Source organism: Ciconia boyciana, chromosome 3 (assembly GCF_034638445.1).
Source record: "Ciconia boyciana chromosome 3, ASM3463844v1, whole genome shotgun sequence".
NCBI classification, from domain to species: domain Eukaryota; kingdom Metazoa; phylum Chordata; class Aves; order Ciconiiformes; family Ciconiidae; genus Ciconia; species Ciconia boyciana.
The window spans coordinates 102,058,729-102,080,053 of NC_132936.1; the positions used below are offsets into that span (position 1 = coordinate 102,058,729).

General features: G+C 41.1%; 1 long non-coding RNA gene across 1 annotated transcript; it reads right to left on the minus strand.

The window, feature by feature from the left end:
* Nucleotides 1–883: 883 nt before the first annotated feature.
* Nucleotides 884–10,028, minus strand: LOC140650226 (uncharacterized). The gene is made up of 4 exons (XR_012041898.1): nucleotides 9,904–10,028; nucleotides 6,662–6,818; nucleotides 2,042–2,109; nucleotides 884–1,022 (listed from the first exon to the last, which is right to left on the minus strand). It is a non-coding gene; the product is annotated as an uncharacterized lncRNA (long non-coding RNA).
* Between the last annotated feature and the right edge of the window lie 11,297 nt (nucleotides 10,029–21,325).

Sequence of the window (21,325 nt, forward strand, 5' to 3'; positions counted from 1 at the left end):
TTCTTACCACGACACATTGGCTTCTTTGGAAACTGCAGCACCGAGCGTGATGTTATGTTTCTCAGACTGAGGAAGCGATCTGATTGACTGATGATCATTTTAATGTGGGGTTTTAATCTAGTTAAACCTCAGGGCTCAGCCAGAGCAGATGTTCAGTGTGTTTCTGAACGGACAGCCCTATCTCCTTTCAGCGAAAACATATGCACTTTTATTCCACTCCCAGAATCTCCAAATACAGTATTTTAGGACACACCAACCCAGGTTGCAGCTAGGACATGGCTGCACTCCTAGCAGCAATTAGATACAGTTTTCCTCATCTGGGCTTTCAAAAATCCCAACGCAGGCATTTTGTTATAAACAAACATCTGGTCGTGTCTCAGTAACAAAGAAAGATAAAGTGTTTTTGACAGAACTTTGCCCTCTGGTCAAACTTCGCTTTTCACTAGTGTCTTTCATTTATTCCTTTTTGAAGACTATTTGCACAGCCTCTAACAGGATGTCAATAAGCAGATTCACTGACATGGAGAAAAGTGATCCAATACTCTGAGTATAGTTTTTAGAACAAAGAAGGAAAATTGGGAGCCTGTAACAAACAAAAAATACATAATCAAGTACAACAGATCAAAGCTGATACGATGTAGTGACAAGGGTTTTCTGGCTGCTTTCACTGAGGTTTAAACGTGATTATTTTATCTCGTACCAGACCAAGGAAAGCCATGAACATTATCACAGTGCAGCCAAACTGCCATCCCTCCACACTCTCATCCATGTTCTCTTACCATGAGCATCAGAGGTTTCTTTCCTTGTTAATCCCGGCAAAACAAGTTGGCATTTTGAAGTTCAGAAATAAATCCCATCTTTGCACATTAAACGTTACACATACCTTTTTGTCAGCTGGACTGGTATCTGAGAGGTCTCTGGTGAAGATGGGAGGGGAACCACAGGAGACCCATGACCAGGAGTGCTGCCCTGCCCAGGAAAGTGTTCTTCCACATCTCAGTCCTCACCTTGCACTCTCTTGCCTGAAACAAGAAATGTAAGGTAACCATAATACTGTGATTTGCTAAAGAGTATTCACTGATACAACAACACGGTACATGCTGACATTTTTCTGACACTCCTTCTTTAATATGTAGGCTAGATAGAAGCAACATAAGCAGGGTATCCTTGAAAAGACAGGTGATGTCAAGCATATACCAGTTTCTTCAACAGTGTGAAACAGCAGATGTCAATAGCTGAATCCAATTGGATATTAATTAAGGATGCTATCCTTAAATAGCCCCTGAAAAGCACCTTACAATCCCCATTCTTTCAGACATTAAGAGGAACTGAGGGAATTCATCAATTTGCACCTTCCAGAAGACACCACCAATAATTTCACAGAAGAAAGACCAAAGTAGGAGTTTTATTTTAAGTGAAATTATTGGAGGTTGCAAAGGACTAGGAGGAGTTCTTGGGATACAGAACGTGTTGGGAGGCAGTACTGATACTGTGCTATAGTCTCCTTAAGACATTCTGTATGCAGAGTGGGAGGAGGAGAAGTCCATTTGATGTTAAGTTATTCTTTTTCTTTCAGAGCCTTCATCGCATACCAGCAACTATCCTCTTGGCTCTTGGAAGTGTTTGGAAAAAAAAGAAAGAGAGATGAGGTTAAAGGCACAGAAATTCTGGAGCAATCTGTAGACAGAGCGCAGCTGGAGAAATTGGGGATTGTGTTTTATTCAGTCTACAAGCTTAAAAAAAAAAATACTTTTAAGCACGCGCAAATTTTTCTGCTGAAATTGCCTCACTGGCTGCTTTCTTAACAGCTATCTACAGATGCAGCCAGAAAAAGCAGTCTTTTTAATGCAAATCCATACTCTTCATATCCCCTGTGTTTGAGCTGCACCACCGCATTTTGTTTTCTCTTTAAGAAACAAAGCAAACACTCTGCAGCAGCAGACAGGCTAATGGTAGTAATCAAACCAATCTGTGATACGTAATTCTTGGAAGGTAAATATATTCCTCTTAAAAGAAAAAATGAATTATTTTCTTTGCATACCTTTCTCCCAAGAGAAGGGATAACAAAATTCTTGCATTGGCATGATGCTGAGATCTCTCTCCTGGGCTCTGTAAACAATACATTATAAGACGTTATCCACATGTACTGCAAATACAACCTGTTTTTATGACTAAGCTACTACCAGAACATTAATGATAAGCCAGTTTCTTCCATGTATTCCTGACATTTCTCTTTAGAAAAATCAAATTTCACTAACAATGAAAACTGATATTTTAACCAGAGGTGATTTAGCCCTTGGGGCTCAGTGAACAACATCCAACTATCTGTAATATGACACTGCTCTGAGGGCTGACAGCTCATACTTGAGCTCCAAGTGACTGAAAATAAAACAGCCTCCAAAGCTCCCCTGCCATAAACAGGAAGAAAGAAAAACCCCACCTATCTACATAGACTGAGGTCCAGTATCTCCCAATAGAGTAATGTTCAGTCAGGATTTGGAGGTTTAGCTAGTCCTGCACAGATGTCCGCTCACACAGCTAATTAACATTAAAGCTCATACAGTAGCAAAGCAATTTAATTCCACGTCTTGAAGTTATTATTCTCACTGAGCTAGGCCCAGAGACCATGGATGTTAACTCCACTACAGGGATGGTTGCTTTCTGCCCAGTTGTGACATTTGTCTTTTGTATATAGTACAGCACAGCATATAGCATATAGACAGCTGACCAGGCTCCAAACAAGCTAACACATGGGGAAGAAAAGGAGCTTAGCAACAGCAACATGGAGCCCTGCATATGCTATATACAACCTCGTGCTCTGCCAAAGACCTAGCTGAGCACTATGGTGTAGGAGGTCTGGCTGTGGTACATCAGGTAGTGCATTTAAAGCCAGTTCTGGTATATCCGGTTTGCTGCAGTGTGCAACATCCTGTATCACCTTACAGCCCTCTGACGTTACACTGATGGACACCAGCTGAGAGCCTCAAGTCTTGCTTCCAAAGAAGGCAAAAGGAATCCTGCATGCATTTGACTTCAACTCATATTTTTTGCATTTTTCAAGCTGTAACTAGAGGTAGATGTGCTCCCTGAGAGATGAGAAGCTTTTCTCTGTAACCCCTTTTATACCTTTAGGTACCAAGACAGGAACACACCTTCCATCAACATGTACAGTACAGCTGACAGAGAGTGTTATTTTCTGTCTGGAAACACAGAGGCTATCACATTAGTTAGCTAAAGTTGTAAAGCTCAGAAATTGCAGCCAGACATCAATATGCCCTACAGAGGGTCTCAGGTGTGCAGTAACCCCCCTGCACCATTACTGATGCACGTAAATGCATTAATCCGTGGAGCTGATCCACTCCTCAAATATCAACACTGCAATACAACTGCTCTCATAAACTGTTGCAAACTGAATTAAAATGCGGCTATTTCAGGATGCTGTCCCAAAGAGAGGAATATATTTTTGGAAGGAAAACATACTGTTTCCAAAAGTCTTTTACCCACATAAACAGGCTTGTAGCCTTGAAATTCTCCCTTTAGTTTCCTTGCTCTAGTCAGCTTTTCAGCATCTGATCATAAAGCAAGTATCGATAAACTTCAGAGCATCCCTGGAATTCTTTTCCCACATTTCCTTGGTTTATGATCACCTTTCCTAACAGGCACCAGAAATTAACTTGCTTTTCTATTAAATAGCTCATCAAACTGCAGTACGCCCAGCAGGTACTCCCAGACCTACATCTACCTCAGCTGTTGATGTTCATCACTGGTATCTTGTCCAAACAGGTCGCTTTTGCCCTAACCAGGAAGCCCTACTGAAAGCCCTACAGGACAAAAAGTCTTCATACTTTCTAGTTTCATTGTAGTGCCACTGTGGACAGAAGATACCCAAAGGAGTAAATGCCACCAGGTGAATGGGGGTGAATAGTCACTATATCTTGTTCTTCCAAGGGCTTCTTTTCCTTCAAGGGAAGGCCTCTTAAAGCATTCTAGTCGTGTCAGACTTGCCATCTGCTTGAATAAACTAGCCGTTAAAATAATTTGTCAATCCATCTACATCAGCAACATTTATTTCATTAATTGGAAGAATTAGCTCTTTGTAGCAAGTCAAAGACTGTGTAGCCAAAATATACTGTACTTTCTCCCAAGTGACCCAGAGACCCTTGGATGAACTCTTGGGGTGCCATTAAAATGAATAGTTATATAGAAAAAATAGCATTTTAATGTTTATTTAACGTAGCTACCTTTCCAAAAAAAGGAACTTTCAACATTTTTAAACATCTGGTTGCCTTATTTTTTAGTTTGTTTCTCCAGTGGTATGAGCAGAACGTCTTCAATTTAGAAAAGACAAGTCTGTATTCTTAGCCGCATGGATGCTCTCAGGTTACAAGCAGTGTGTAGGAGGAGGAGATATATAAATACCTTTTGAAATTATTTTAGGACTGACATATTAAATTTTAGAGGGCCAAGTTCTACTGTCTGTTATGCTACTGAGATCAATGAAGCTAGTCTGGAGCTATAGTTGTATACACAATACTAGTCACACCAGATACTGCTATATTTTCAGCATTAAAATATTGTATAAGGTAAAGCAAGATGAATTACAGCAGCTTAATAAAAGAATTAATTTACTCTTTTAAATGGCTAAGATTTTTACACGGGCACTATTGTAATCCAGAAGAAGGTGTGTTACCACAAACCTCTCAAACATACACGCACACATATATACATACTTCTTTATACAAATATGTATATATTAATAAATAAAATTATAAACCCAGACATACTGGTATATATTGTGTGTTATACATGTAGGTTGTACACTGTGTACTTGAGAGTCTTAAAGATCTATAGTATCAATAGACCCTCAGAGCATCCCCAGAATTTTTTTCCCATATTTCCTTGGTTTATGATCCCCTTTCCTAATAGGCACCAGAAATTAACCTGCTTCTCTAATAAATAGCTCATCAGTCCTATCTATGAGAATAACCACCTCTCCAATCCTACACAATATTTTCCCACCTGCTCATACAATACTGTAGTCATGCTCCTAAAAGCAGCCTAAAAGCTCATGTTAACTTACGTGACTACCATGAACTTTAAAACTCTCAGGATCACTGATTTCTAACATGCAGAAATCTTACATGCAGGGCCTTCTTCCTCTTAAATACAGACCTTTGTGCCTGCATTTGTCTGTGAAAAAATGCCTGTTCTTCCAAATATACCCCATCAAACAGTCCCCCCAGTTAGCAAAAAGGTCTTACCAGAACAAAGTGTGATTGCATCAGGATATTTTTCTAACAATAACTTCATATTTATTTCCAAATAACTGGAAGAAAAGAGTCAATTGAATAGTACTGGGCTAGCAGTCAGCCTGGCTGACTTCCTGAATAAAAAACTCCTTTCTACCCTTGTGATTATGATAATCTTTTTATAGATACTTTTTACTAAATATTTTTAATCCTTGCAATACATAGTGAGTGATTTGATCTCCTACTAATTTTCTTAAACTAATTTGTTAAGTGAGCAGCTTGTCATCACATTCAACTTTACCGACAATATTTGAAGCTTAATTTAGTTGTTTGGCAAGAGCAGATTTAAATAAAACTATCTTCATTGGCAACAATTGCTTTATAACCTTTAGCTAACTGTATGTCCTAAGATTATTTTAATGATCTTTGTTAAGAATCAGTGTCAGATTAGCCAGCCTACAGTTACACAGATTATTCTGTTTATTCTCCTTAAACCTAGCCTCCCATAAGCTTTTATTTTTTATTCCTTGGAATTTCTTTGATGTTTCAGAGCTAGCTGAATTCCAGTAAAATAATTAAAATGGAATAACAGCTCCATCTCTCAGAATCCAAGACCTAGATTTGTTAGTATTTCTAATTTTATGGAGGTTTTCTGTAAATTTGCACAAAATTTCTCCAGGAGTCCATTCTTGCCAGATACTATGATATTTCATAGTCACTACTACAAGAGGTGTAGAACCACCTGCTTTCTGATTCAGGTCTAATAGCTCAGTTACCATTTTTAGAAAAGAATTAAAACTCTCAAATTATCTTCAAGGCCTTAAACATCTCACATTACTATTGAGAGTTAAAAATCAGGTAAATCGTTTTTGTACTCTGTTGTGAAAATGAATAGTATCTTTGGTGTAGTTACTTAGAATGCTGTGATAAGTAACTGATATCCTTCATGGCAACTCAGCATACAATGCAATAAATGACTTTATGGCTGGTTAAATTGTAAGGCAAGGCTGGGGTGTTCAATAACCACAAAAAGCTGTTTATTGCACATACAGTCCATTGCCACTGACACTATATTTTCATAGGAGAAAGCATTAAAAAACTTTTTTTTTAAGAAGGAAAATGAAAAAAAAAATCAATACAATTCAGGTTTGGAAGTATTTTGCACCATCTTTCCTAGCTCTCCTATATTCGGGTTTTCAAAATGCAGCATTTCTTTCTGAAATCATAATGTGCACACATAAAAATTGAATCCACTCCCCTACACATGGAACAATTTGGGGGACCTTGAAATTCATGCAGGCAGTCAGTGTCAGCCTATGCCACACTATCTATGTTCATGCATCAAGTAGCGTTTTCCAAAATGTATGCTCTTTCTAGTAAGACAAGCAGTGTTCTCAAGGAAAAAGACTCACTAAGCCACCACCAGCTGGAGCCGGGAGGGAAGCTCTTCTCCTCTCTGGGTTGAGCAGGCTGGGACAGAGACCATTTGCTATGTCGAAGGTTTTTGGTAGCTGAAGCAACCATCTGCAGGTTGGCACAGCAGACGTAGGAGTAGGATGATGACTTCATCTGTGCAAAGAAAAATGGCATTTTACTGTTAATTGGACCATAGGGCAATACAGCCTTGAGGTGTACTAACTGCCTTATGGATAAGGATTTTGTGAAGATGTTTAGGAGTTTGTGCTGTTCTGATACCATTGCCTAGGACAAGCTGTGACCCTAGCTGTGTCATTAAGTGGGAAGAAAAAAGTGAATTTATGTTTTACTAACAGAACAAGACAACCCAAAACTATTGTGGGATATATAACCATATATAACTTCAAATTAATATATAAAGCGGGTAAAGTAAGCTATAAAAATGACATGTTTAAAAAATTATTCTTTGAAATTTTTCCTCAATATGACTAACATCTGTCGGTCATTTTGTCCACCAGCCCAAGGAGGTTCAGAATATGAAAGAGGTAATGAACTGTGAGCAAGGCTTTGCCTTGCAAGAGTGTTTCTTTGGGGTTTTTTGTCATAATTCTAGTGGCTTCTGACCAGTCACAAAATAAAAATCGTTAATTGGGCCCTTTTTGTTCTCAGTCTAATCTTGCAACCAGCAGAATCCATGTCCTCCAGCCCATCCTCATCCACGAGCAGCGGAGTAAATGCTGCTGTGAGGACAACCCTCTTAAAGTAGTTATCTATTTAGGGCCTGTTACAATCTCTCATCTGGAGTAACAAAACCCAGGTGCTCCACATAGCAGCTGCTTGTCACCCTTCCTGATAGCTTGGCAGGTCTGAAAGTGAAGAGAGATCTGAAAACTTGTGCAGACATAATACATTTCATTCCCAAGAAAATGAAACCATGCTTGGAGTTTCCCTAAGTGATGGTTGTAACGGGAGACATGGCACTGTCAGCACCTGTGTGGGAGCACCATTTGATGGAAACTAGGAACCTTTCTGTAATGCAGACTCAATCCCCAAAGGCCAAATGTGATCAGCCTCCTAAGAATAAAACGTTTCTTCCTCAAATCACTGCTTTTTATGGGTGCTCTATCACCTCTAGGCTGTACTAAAAGACTGAGATAATAGTGCTCAGCTGTGCCAACTAATCCTACCGTTCACACAGATGACTTGGTAGAGCAGATGAACAATCTGAAGAAAAACTGGTCTTTTATAGAAATATTCCTCTGTTGAAGACATAAGATGCTCACAGTTTTCTTCTAACATTTTAACCCACCACAGTGTCAGGGCTACTCCTTTATGTACACAGGGAACCTCCATGCATTAGAAGCCCAAAGCAAGTTATCAAGGTCTTTCCTACCCCTCCTACCTTTGCCTCCACCGCACATTTCAGAGCTGTCGACACAGCTCCTTGTGTGGTCTTGAAACTGATGCTGTTTAACAGCTGCCAAAAGAGAGGGGAAAATCTGCTTTTTTATTTATATAAATCTGGCTAAGAGTTTTTATTTATTTAGAATGGAGTTTAAACTGTGCTTGACTCTAAATAAATAAAACACGTTATTTTCCCTCCCTACTGGTTGCCACCAAGCCGTGTGAATTTCAAAGACCACACAGACAGCAGTGGCTGTGTGGTAGGATGGGGACCGATGCGAAGGGAGGCAGCACACCAGAGGCTGGGGTTTGCAAAGCTTGCAGGTGAAGGAAGCATTATGAAAGGCATGCTTTAAGAGTACGGGTAGGTGTAACTCTGAAAAAGACATCCGTTCCTTGGATATTGTGCTGATGCTGATCCTTCTCCTTCCCTGCCTACCAGTGCATTTCTCCTCCACAGGACTGAGCCTTACTCACGTCACTCCTGTCCGTCACAGTGACAGCTCTCTTGAGTAACGGCAGCCCTGTGAGAGCGCAATGGTGGGGGGACAGGCAGGAAGAATGGCAGGACAACAGATTTCAGGCTTCAGTTAAGTGGAGAGGAAAGGAAGAAAATACCTTTAAGATTTATTCCAGGCTGGCCATTACCAAGGACAAATCGGCTTCAGTCAGATCCTTGAAAAAATAAGTCATACGGGAAAAATCCCACAGAGGTGAACATGCTGGGACAAGGGAATGGACTCTTTTTCCTCTCCAGTCAGTCACAGTCAACACTTCTGTAACACGTATGTCTTCTTTTTAGCCTTTACGTCACAAATTCAATGGACCAAATACAACTCATCTCTGGAGTAGTCCCTGGGATGAATTTAGGTCTAGCTTTAATGGAAGTAGTATCAGATGAAAAGCAAATGAAAATTGTGCAAAAAAATCCTTCATACCCTGCTTCGCAGGTGAGTCTCATCTCAGTGATCAGCAAAGACACTGACTCCTAGAGTCCCACACCTGAATGTCCCTTATTTCTTCACATGGTCAGTAAATGATAACTTCAGACAAGTTGACAAGTTCAGATAAGTTCCGTTCAGATCTTTTGGAAACACCAGGTTCCTGAGATACCTATCTGCCAAAGGAGGCACCTGCTAAAGCTCGCAGTGTTTGGAGGGAGGGAGAAAAGCAAAAGGGAAAAGCACTAACTCCTCCTCCTTTTGGCATCTAGCTAAAACCAAATCTATTTGCTGCTCCCACACTATCTGCTTACGATGAATACCATATAAAGCCATGCATTTATGGAAAGCTCCCATTTTAGTCTTTCAGACAAATAAAGAATAGATCCATCCAACACTCTGCTTGTCCCTGAACTGCTGCACCATTGATTTGCATTCTTATTTCTCCTCTCCTTCCAACACTTCCCCTTTTGAAAACCAATACAGAGGAAATCACAAAATCCATCTTCTTGGCAGGCATCTTATTGTCATTGACCAAGGACTCCACCATGCCAAGTTTTGCTCCTCACTTTGTTTTTGTGGTTTACCAGTTGTTAACTGGAGGAAGAGCTGTTTGCAGACAAAGTTATTTTTCTGGTGGAGTGTGATCTGCATTTGATCTAAAGGGCTTAATCTTGATCTCATCAATACAGCTGAGGGACCAGCATTTGCCTCCAAAGTTATAGCTATATTCACCAATACTGTCCTGAAAAGCCTGCTCTTAGAACATGAAGATACAATAGACTATTTCTCAGGGAGCGTCTATAGAGCCTGCTCACAAAGGGCTGAATATGCCAGTCTATGCTAAAATGCAGCGGGCGATAGTTCTATGAGGCAGACCTTTCCATACTCACGATTAAAGTAGGCTATTTTACAAGTTTCAACACAATCCTCAGCAGCAGCATCTGCTGACCTGGTGTGAATGTGAACTTGCAAATGTCTTATTCCTGGGATGAACATCAAACGCCAGCAGAAGGACTGGGGCACAATTAGCAGCAGCTACTAAAATTTTCTCTCCTTTTTATTGGGGAAGGAAGAGATATCAGTGAACTCTTACATGTGAAGGAGAGAAAAAAGCTTAATACAAAGACTGGCAAGGCAGAAACAAGGTCAAAGGAGAGTAGGAAACTTACTGGGAGGTCAAGCCAACTGAAAAGCCTACATTTTTCTCCAAATAAGGCAGACATTTAGAGTCCATAGCTTGTGAGGCACTTGGCCAAAGTCAAAGTGAGACATACAAAACGCTACCACAAGACAGACAGACAGAAAGAAAGAAAAACATCCATATCTCAGCAGAGCAGCACAGTTGGCTGAGAATATAGCGTTGAAGGAAAGGTCAGCAGACAGACCTTATTCAGTGATGATTGCTGAATATGAAGAGACATAAGCAAGGGGCAGCTAAAGAAGCAGAAATTATTAAAGCAGCAGCAAACCCTCCCCAGCTAGGAAGGTTGCTGGACAAAGCACATATCTCCCTGTGCTCCCATGGATACCAAAAACCAGAAGAAATTCTGAGAGGGGAAGAGACCAGTAACCCTATCTGGATTCACAACCTCTTTCCAAATTCAGCTTGTTCAGATAATGATGCAGCACAAACAGATTCCTGCAAAGAGAAACTTGGCATTTCAGGACTGTCTTCTACTGACAGGCATGGAGCATACATTGCTGCGTGCTGACTGCAGGCGGACTATCAGAATCCCACAAGGATTTGGGATCCCCTCAGTTAACACACTTGGCACATTTCCACCAAATCTGTTCAACATGAAAGCTTCTTATCCTTTTACCCCCTTATTTTCCTCCTTCTCCCCTCTAACATTCTAGGTGTAACATTTATTGTAAAGCTACCTCTACCCAGTAGTACTCCTTTGCCCCCATCTCTCACATCTTGCACCTCAGGTGAAAGTATTAGCATAAACACAGCCAAAGGTAAGGACAAACCATGAACAACAGGTGCTCAGACCAGCTGCAGAGAACAAAGGTAACCCAGAGTTCCCTGTTAACCCTAGTCTGCAAGACTTTTGCCTGCCATATCACCGGTCTTTGCAGAGTAAAGACTATGAATTCTTACTGCCAAGGACAAGGATGTGGATACCACCAAACTCGAAACACAAGTCAGGAACTTCCCATCTCCTCTCCTCTGTGTCTTCTTATTGGATATTACAGTAATACCTTTCCAAACTACTCAGACATATTTCCAAAGAAATGTTCAATATACTGTATTCTAATGGACTGGGTTGAGGGTGTGTGTTTTGACTTTCCTCTTTTTTCCTTTTTTTTTAAATCTTTATTCTGATTTCTGGGTGGCAAAAGAGAGAAGACTTAAATTTAAAATGCTTTAGAGATCCTATGACAAACCTATTTATATTTGTGTGTGGTCCTGCAGTTTTGTCAGTTGTCTGACATTTTAATTTCCTGTTTCCCTATTATGGTGGGATTCTGATTTCCTCTCACTCTTTCTCCATTACAAAAACCTGACAGGCATCTCCATTTCTACCATCTGTTTCCTATTCACTTTTATAAATATTGAAACAAATAATTAATTTGGCAAACAGGCATGATGTAGCCTGGCTCATCTTCTGTCAATATATAACTCCTACCATCCCTTTCCAATCTTTCAACCCCTTACAGATATTAGCTCCTTTGCACCACACTATTCATGGTCCAACTCATCAATGAAACTGGTCCAGCTTTAAATGGTTTAATGTTTTTACATTAGAAACAGCCATTCAGGGTATTCTGGGTCCTCATGAAATGCTGTGTCAACACAGTCCAGTGGCAAACTACTCTGAGAAACTGTCTTTCTGTATTTACACAATATAAAATATGAAAGACCTATCCATGAACAGTGTGATAAAACAGCCATGCTGAGCAATATATACTCTGTCCTCAGAGACTAAATACACCTGGTCCTCCGCGAGCAGGGATATGACGTTACTGGGAGTAGAAAGATTGGGTCTGCCTTTAAAGCAATCCCAAACTGTTCAAACGGGTATCACCCAATGCCTGTCTATTCCTGTTTCATATGCCATTGCAGCTCTCGGAGTATTGGGAATCTCAACCCATGAGATTCCTCCTGAACGTCCAGTTGCCATTGCCACAGGGCAGAGACTATTCTTTTCTTCTGTGGTTGGCTATGGCTTGTGTCAGAGCTGCTCAGTGTCTCCATACATCAAATACAAAACCCTAACATAGTACCTGGGAGTATTGCTATTGCTGCAGGAGCATACATGTCTGGAATGTCAAGGACCAATTTAATAGATTTTAATTGTTCTTTACCGCTGCTGAAATGCTAAATTGTGCCTCTCAATGTACCAAATAAGCTTTGCTGTGAAAGACCATGCTAACCTACCACCCATGCTAGCCAGAGATGTTACATGATGTTAGAAATCTCCTGTGTTGCAGAGTGCCAAAATCCCTTCTGTGTTATTCACTTATTCCTCACACACCAATAAATACTAATGATTGTCAAAACTAAGGCAGACCTCAATGTCTTGTAGCCATTTCAGCCTTCAGCCAGGACTGAGTACAATTTTATTCCTTTGTTTGTCTGCCCTTCACCGTAAAACTCCTTGGGAATACACCATCCTTTTAGCATCAACCCTGTAAGGCCACAGGGGCAAGCCAGCCAGGGGCCCGGCACTGAGCTGGCACAGCCAGACTTTGCCTGTCACCCACAGGGCCGAGACCTCCATATCTAAACTTGAGGAGAAACCACACCAGCCCCAGGAGAGCTCAGCACGCATGTGGACCCCCTCAGGATAGTGGCAGGGAGCAGGGTGCACTGAAAGAGGACAAAGAGGCATCTCGGGCCCTGGCTGTATTTTCGCCACTCAGTCCAGCTGGATTGGGACTGGACCTCGCTCCCCCGGACCAGGGTTGTGCTGCCCTGTCCCCAGGTGCCAGCCAGCAGTGTGCCCTTTCTCTCCTTCTGCAAACAGCCATACGGACGTGCCAGACTACACTGGGCTCTCACCCTTATCTTGCTGACCATCGCAGAGCTCACCAAACCTCGCCCAGACCATCTTTCCTCTCCTCAGACTTGTGATCATGACTCTGAATTAATCTTCTGGATGTTTTCCCAGATGAACATGACTGTAACTTTTCCTTGGGGCTTAAAAAAGACTTTTCAACCCATTTTTCGATAGCACCACATGCTGCTCTTGAGATGTCTCCGAGGTAGATATATAGTGAGGTTACACATTCCTAGTCCTCACCGGGAACGGGATTGCAAAAGAACATTCCAATTATTTTGGGTTACGGAAAAAGTAATCAAATATTTCACTCACCACTAAAATGTCATCGTTTTATGCATTACACAAAGAATTCTCTCATTATGTTAGATAGGCCTGGAGAGACTCCAGTCTCTGTGGGTTGCACACATTCCCCTGTTCTGTTCAGAAATTAAAAGCCTTAGTCTGTTTTTTAAGAAAGCCCAGTCACTTGGTGCCCTGCTACTGACCCAAAACTTGATGTCAATACACCTGATTTCTCTTACAAACTGACTTGGCCTTTTCTGAATTCGTTCCTCACACAGCTGTGTGCACAGCGTTCTTCCCCACATGCTTCAATAAAAATAACCATTGCACATGAAGAAAAAAGAAAGCCCAGAACAATAACGACATCAGCAACCACTTGAGAAAAATTAATGAGTGCTGCCAAACAGCACAGCCATTCACTGACACTGAATAAACAAGACAGCCAGTCTATAAGACCATTAGTACCCCAGTTTTTAATTTAACTAGCCTACTTTTTTAAATTTTGGCACAATGCTGCAAAAATACAACAGCATCATACAAACATTGCACCATCAGCAAGAAGGCTCAGAGTTTGAGCAAGAGAGTGTGTTAGCAACACAGACCTTATGAACACAAGCAAGGAATTCTCACTGCAGGGGAGAGGCGAAGTGCATCCTTACCTCTTACTCTCTTCCATATCACCATAATGCCTAGAAGCTCAGAGAGCCAAAGACACCAGTGACTGGGCACTGTACAAACACATAAAAGGACAGTCCTAAACCTATATTCTACAGCTCTAAGACTGCAACACCTGCATGAGAAATTCAGTGGCATGGTAGAGATAAAGGTTGAGTAAGAAATGTCTGTATTGAAAAATACATTGGTTTTCAGTCTTTGTTGCTTTAATCTGAACTCCTACATCACTGGATTTTACGTATAAAATGCATCTCCTGATAATTTGCTGCAAAGTTTCTCCTTTTCCACAGGATCTTCATAAAATAGCTTTCTGCAAAATCAGAGAAGTAGAAGAGAAAATCTATTTAAGGAACAAGTATAACACATGTTCCAGAGTATCTGAAGAACCAAGGTAAAGAAATGACACTGACTGCATCTTAGTAAAAAATGTCATAGATTCTTTTGAAATGTCATAGATTCTTTTGAAATGTCATAGATATCTTTTGAAAAGAAATACGTATTGGGACAACACACATTAGGGAGGCACTAAAGGTCCCTGTTCAGGATAGCTAAGTGTAAGTAGTAGCTTTTAGTGCAGGCATTGGTCATTTGTCCTAGTGAACCTCTGATGATAATAGAAAGTATCAGATATTGTATCTGATCCTACAGACTCCACTCATTGCCCATTGCTCATTGCCCACATAAATCCCATTGCCCTGGCAGGTCACACTCCTGTGCATGACTCACAGAAGAAAAGGTGTATAACCGAGAGCAGTTATTGAGCCCCTCTAGAGTTGCCTTTGGTTGGGAGAAGAGGAGGGAAGAAATTGTGAACTATTCACGATTTTCAGATTATCCCTAATCCCTTAATTCTGTCATTCTGAGGATAGAGACTTTTGCTTAATGGCAGTGCCAGAAATAACAAGCTAGAATTGCATGTTTATGAAACAGGGTCTTAGTTACTTATTAGGATCAACTGGGCTTGAATTAATGTTGGCTCACATTCAAGAGCACTGGGTGGACTGAATAAGTATCACAGTTTTAAAACTCGTTAATGGTTGTTTGTTGTATATATTTAACATACTAGAAATATTCAAGCACGCTAGACCATAGTTTTCTTATAAACATACAGACATAGAAAACTATGGCTAATATAGCACTACATTCTTTGGATTTGTAGCATTACTTACACTGGTGATTGATGGATTAGGATAATCCTGAATTTAACAGGACACCTTTTGCTCCCAAATTTAAAGTTGGACTGGGGTGGGTATACACATCACACTGTTATCATCTGTGGTTTTATCTCAGAAGGAAGGTGACTATTTTACAGGTGATAAGCCAAAACAGGGCAGACGTAGAGTTTATGTAGAAGTGAGGGTGTAAGTGGAAGAGAATCCAGGCCAGGTAAAAAGGGCAGCTGACACTGCAGATAGCATGGGACTTTGAAAAACTTACTGCTGAAGGCCACTGAATATGTGAAAATTAGTCCACATTTTGAACCAATAAAAATTGCACACAAGATACTCGCTCCAGATGACTTATAAATGATCTGAAGCATGGGGAGGACAACCAGTCACACGGTTTTAATGCACATTGCACAGGACTTCTTACAATACTAGATTTTTTTTTTCTTTTTTACTGTGGAAAGGCCCTTAATGCTTAAGTTTGCCTGACAGCACAGCTGTATTTCTGAAGATTTAACTATGCGAGGGATATTCACATAGAGGGTAACGTATCAGGAATCGTTAAGCACAAGCAATAAAGGAAGTGTGATCACACTAGCTTTCTGTTTCAAATCAGGAGCAAGCATTTGAAGAAAATGTCCTAATCATCCCACTTACCATGCTTTGGTTTGCACTTCAAACAGCCTTAGGGCTCACAAACTGGATTATGAAACTAAATTGGAAGATCCACTCCAGCAGCACACCTACTACACTCCAACCAGCTACGGGTATGCAGCCTACAGGAGCAGATTAGAAATAGTTCAAGGTAGAGCAACTGAAACATGCTTCATGTGAACATCAGCTCCTCAGCACCAATCGCTCTGTTCACACAAGCAGAATATGGGAGCAGAAGGAGAGGAAGCAAAGTGGGACCTGTCAAGCAACTCCTCTACTCTAAGGCCAGTCCTGAAATCCTGACACTTGAACCAAGCACATCCTGAGCTGATTTCATCCCTGTTGAAGGACAGTATGTTGCCAAAGCAGAAAAAAAAAAATCACTTTCAAATTAAGGCCCCAAGGCAAAAACTTTCATCTGAAAATAAAACTGAAACAAACTCACAGGTTTGACTGAAAACAATGGCCATAACAATAACATGTAGCAATAATAATAAAATTAACATTACAGGATCTGATTTTTCATCAAAACATTGGAAACTTTGACTAAAATGATTAATCTTGCTCAAGCACAAAGTTTTTCTAATTTAAAAAAAAATTTTTTTGAGAAAAAGAAATCCCTATCTGTCATGCACAACCACAAAGTAATGGTGAGTCAGGCCAGATTCACCTCAAGCTGAGATGCATATACAATTAACATGATCCATACAGGCCACAGCCCTGTCATACATAATCTTGACTATTTTTTACCAGAAGGAAAGGATATTCTGCCTATTCAAAGCCCTATGGCCAGAAGCTTCAGGGAAAGAAACGTCATCCTCCTCCCCTTCTGGTAAGAAGGGAAACATGCTACCAAAGACAGTTTCATTGGCAAAGGCTTTCAGCCAGCATCTCTGGAAGGAACATTACTGTAAGCAGACATCATTTGGGCTGTGGGGGAGAACTCTCCTCCTCTCACAGCCCTATAGTGGAGGACTCTGTAGCAACTGAGAAGTTTCCCATGACAGATGCAGCAGAGCTGAGAAGAAGCCACTGAAACTCCCAAGTCAAGTCTAGTAAAGCCTCATCACATTTTGATGACCCCAGGGAGGAAAAAGTGAGAGTTGAGGTTGGCACAGGGTCATGTAGATTACTGCCACCAACCAACCCCAAATGCCAGAGGGTTTTGAGGATGAGTGAGGTACAGCAGTGGAGCATGACTGTGGCTTGGCGGGTGGGAAGGAGGTCTGATCCCAGGCAGTCTTACAGCCGCACTCTTTCCCCTGGCTGTGTACGTACCACGTTGCTGTGCTCTGCGAGGTACTCACTATGTGTGTTACATCTGCCTGATGGGGACTTTCCATCACACCTATCTAATGAGGACCAACTACCCACAAGTGATCCCAAAGCTGTTGTACAGGTAGCACCCACAAAGGTTAGCTCTGCACAGCGCAAAGCAGACCACTTTATTGCTTTACCAAGAAGTCAGAGACATTTGATGGCTCATGTAACACAATGCCTTTATAAACTAGTTCTTGTATAGGTCAAAACTCCACTTAGGTGAAAAACCATTGAAGATTTTAAAAAGTAATCTGTGATTTTGGGGTCCTGCGTTGAATCACCCAGCAGGCCTGAGATTGAGAGCTCAGTATTTTTGGAAAACAACGCCTGCTTGAGGTATCTCAAGGTTTCAGGCATGCTACTTAATGCACTGGTTGTTCACAAAAGCACACAGAGAAAAGGAGGAAAAAAACCTAGTTTTAAATATCAGATAGATTTACTCCTATACTGTGGGAAACACTGACAGGCAATGAAAATCAGAAGTCATGCTATGGTACCTTCCCAAACACGAGTGACAGTATTATGATTTGAAGGCTGTGCTGTCCCATTTTTCAGCTCAAATAATTTTTTTGCTTCAGCAGATTAACAGTGTCTTCTGAAGAAAACAAGTAAAAATTTTTGGTTCTCCCCACTATTCCTCTGCCTGCTTCAGAACTATCACCTGAAGAGAGCAGCTGCAGAATGAAGGTTTTGAGAAGGCTGGGGAAAATTGGAGAAGCATACGTCAAATTATAAATATGAAAGAACATAGTAGCTTTTAAACTAAGGCATGTTTAGCAGAGCAAGGCAAATAAAGGTTGCTGAATAATCTGAAAAAGGTAAATTAGGTTGTTTTACGCTGCCAAAGAAAATAAAACCAGCATCATTCAAGTTTCTCATCAATTAAAAGACATCATGACAACAAAACCTAAGTGCCTGCAGAAGATTGCATGAAACACAAACACGCACACTAAAAAAAGGCAAACATCACCTTCTTGAAAATCATTTAGAGACCCAAGGCTTTTTGGAATCAGAGTGGATGAGAGATCCACTCCACAACATCTGAGTAAAGCAGCAGATTTCTTGTGGTTAAAGGGTTTCAGAAAGGATTTGTCAGACCTAGCATCATTTTGCAATCCCACATAACATTGATTTCTTCATAAGCTCATCTTGATTCCCTCATGGTTCTGGCAGCAATAAATCACAGCAGTTTAAAAGAAGGTCATGTACACATTTTCATATTTCATACACAATCCTGTTGCACAAAACAAATGATCTGGAGGTACTTTTTTCGAGGGTTGTAAAGTCTTCGGTTCAATTTGGATTGACTTTAATACGTCTCCATGGAATACTCTCATCCATTTCTCCTTCAGAAGGACTCTGTACACTCATTTGTTCCCTAACTACTTTCAGGAAGGCCTAAAACTCATCCAAAATTTAACAGACCACAAAGCTTTCTCTTACAGGCAAGAACAATACAGGAGATCATGCAGTCCACCTCACACCTAGCTCCTAAGTGGGATCTCTAACCCTCATTTAGGCACCTCAGTTCCCTGTATAGTTTGTGAGGAGGTACAAGCACCTCAGAGTGAGACAAAACACAGACACACCTAGCACCCACACCTCGCTGGGAACCTCCAACCTCCCATATTGCTCCTCAGGAGCCTCCATCCAGCTGCTTCAGCATGCTACCACCGAGCAAATCCAGCCCTGAGCCACCTCCTCAGGGCATACCTGTGCTCTTTCCCTCAGCCCGCTCAACAGGGCTGCTCTGGTACTTATTATTTATTTTATAAGCTCAGCACAACTCAGAGCACAGGGGAACGTGGTACACAGGGACCTGCATAATCTCAAAGTGATCAGGTTCCGCTTCGCAGGGCTGATGTTGGACTAGAATTAATTCAGCTGGATCAGACTTGCCTCTATGCTAAGTCAGTCTGAAGCTTTTGCTCCCTTCGTGCCCTAGGGAATCTCTGTTATTCTGGTTTTCCCATCAGCCATGGTACATCAGCGCTTCGTTACGGAGAGCTGTGTGTGGTACTGTGTGCATGGTTATGTCTGATATTATGAGGCTACTACACGAGATCATTTCAGGACAGAACCTAAACCTGTCCTGAGCATATCCATCCCTGACATCTTTTCATTCTTTTTTGAGTTTAGTTTTAATTTTGCATCTCCAGGTTTTAGAATTACTAATCAGAGGATATTACCCTGCATCTTTGCCATTTACCTATAATTTTGCACAATCTCTTCCTAGTTTTGTGTGGAAATATGATTGCATGTACTGATCTTATGTATAAGTATCAACTTCTACCTAATATAAAGTACAAACCAAATTGCTGCATATCAGGAGCTGTATTATCATAGAAACACATCTGCTTACATTTTTGTTACATTTTTAGACCTACATTAAAATCAAACTCAGGACAATATAGAAAATGAGCACCAGTACCTAGAATACGTCTTATTTTAAAACAGAGGTATGGATTTCACACTTTATGTGCCCTTTTTTATGCCAGACCAAAACACTTTACACGCTACTAACTTGAGCTGCAACTTTATTGTGGTTAAAATCCTGACCCTTCCTCCCAGCAAAACTGTCATGGTCCATGCTATAAACTCCAGAGCCAGCAACAGATATCGATTAGCAAGAGATTAGGGGCCAAGGGGGTTGCTCCAGACCCTATTTTCATGCTCCAGAGAAAAACTATTGTATTATTTCTGCTACTGCTGCCTGCCGACCCCTTGCTTCACACATGGTCGAGAACCCTCCCTGCTCCCACTCTCTCACGCCTCCAGCCAGGCAGCAACTTGTAATAAAAAGCTGATGCCAAAAATTAGAATCATAACTGTATATTGAAACACTTCTGAAGTGCTTACATCCCCAACACCATATGGACCCAGCAAAGGGAGAGAGAGGGGAGGAGAGAGAGACGAGAGCTTCTAGCTGAGAAGCACGTGGATTCATGCTAGCAGCAGCACAGCGAGCTGCTGGAACTGATTTACCACTAAAGCTGTTAACCAATAACTGACTTCTTCCAATTATTGGTTTCACAAACAATAATCAGGTTAAAATTAGTAAACTGAATATAAAACTTTTCTTAAAGGAAAGGGAGTGCTGTCCTGTGGGGGTAGGGGAAGAGGGAAGGCTCAGGAAGGGAAGACGTGAAAAAGCGTCCTGGAGGTAGGAAATGTGTTTTGTATCGGGGCAGAGCTGCAGGACATCGTACAGCACACTTTCAGCTCCCTCTCTCACCTCAGGGACTGCCAAATGCCACTGTGGTGACAGCGGGGATGAGCTGGGAGCCAGAGCAGAGAGTATGAGGCCTGGGGTTGTGTGTGCATAAGAGAGGGAGAGAAAGAGACAGAGAGATGGAGAGTTAATGGCCGAGATTAGTGTCTCAAATATATAATCCAGTTTTGTATGACTTTTCCTACTCTGTTCTCAGTTCGCAATTACAGACCAAAATTAACAACCTAGTCTACCATCTGCACATTTACTTTCTTAGATTTAACCATTGCACTGCAAACATTTACCACACAGCCAAGTCTGTTTTAAGAAATAAGGCATCATTGAGAGTTGACAGATCACAAAACAGAGGCACAAAGGTAAGAGACAGCATTTTCAAAAGTGGGGGGGTCCTGATTCTAGCGTGACCATCTTGTTTATCACAAACCAGAGACTTTTTTTTAAAGCTTTGGTTTCGGTGACTGTAGCCAAATACAAGAGAGAAAACTGGAGCCTGAACACAAATGTCTGGCTCCTATCCTTTTCTTAGACCACCATGCTGGATTACCACCACTGCTAACAGCACTTCCACTGAGAATTGGCAGCTGGGCCCCTTGACAAAATATGGAGATACGTTGATGGGCTTTGAGTTGAAAACACTGAAGCATTCACTCCATTTAATAAAGAAAAGTATCTAAATCTTTTAAGTCGAAAGTTCTACTGGGAAATAAGCAATAGGCATTGCTGTGTTCCAAATGTCAGGACTTCCATCCTTCTATAAATTGCAGGCAGAGCTCAAACACGAGGAGGGAAATTCCCAGCACAATCCTGCATGCCACGTGGACCAGAGTTCTGGAAAAGGACAATACTGAGCAATGGCATTATCTATATAGTTTTCCAGCCTTTCCACATGCCCAAAGAGAAAACAAAGCCCACCCCAGGACAGGAAGTGATTTTACTTAGCATAGTGGAAATTAAGGTACAAATTATGTGAAAT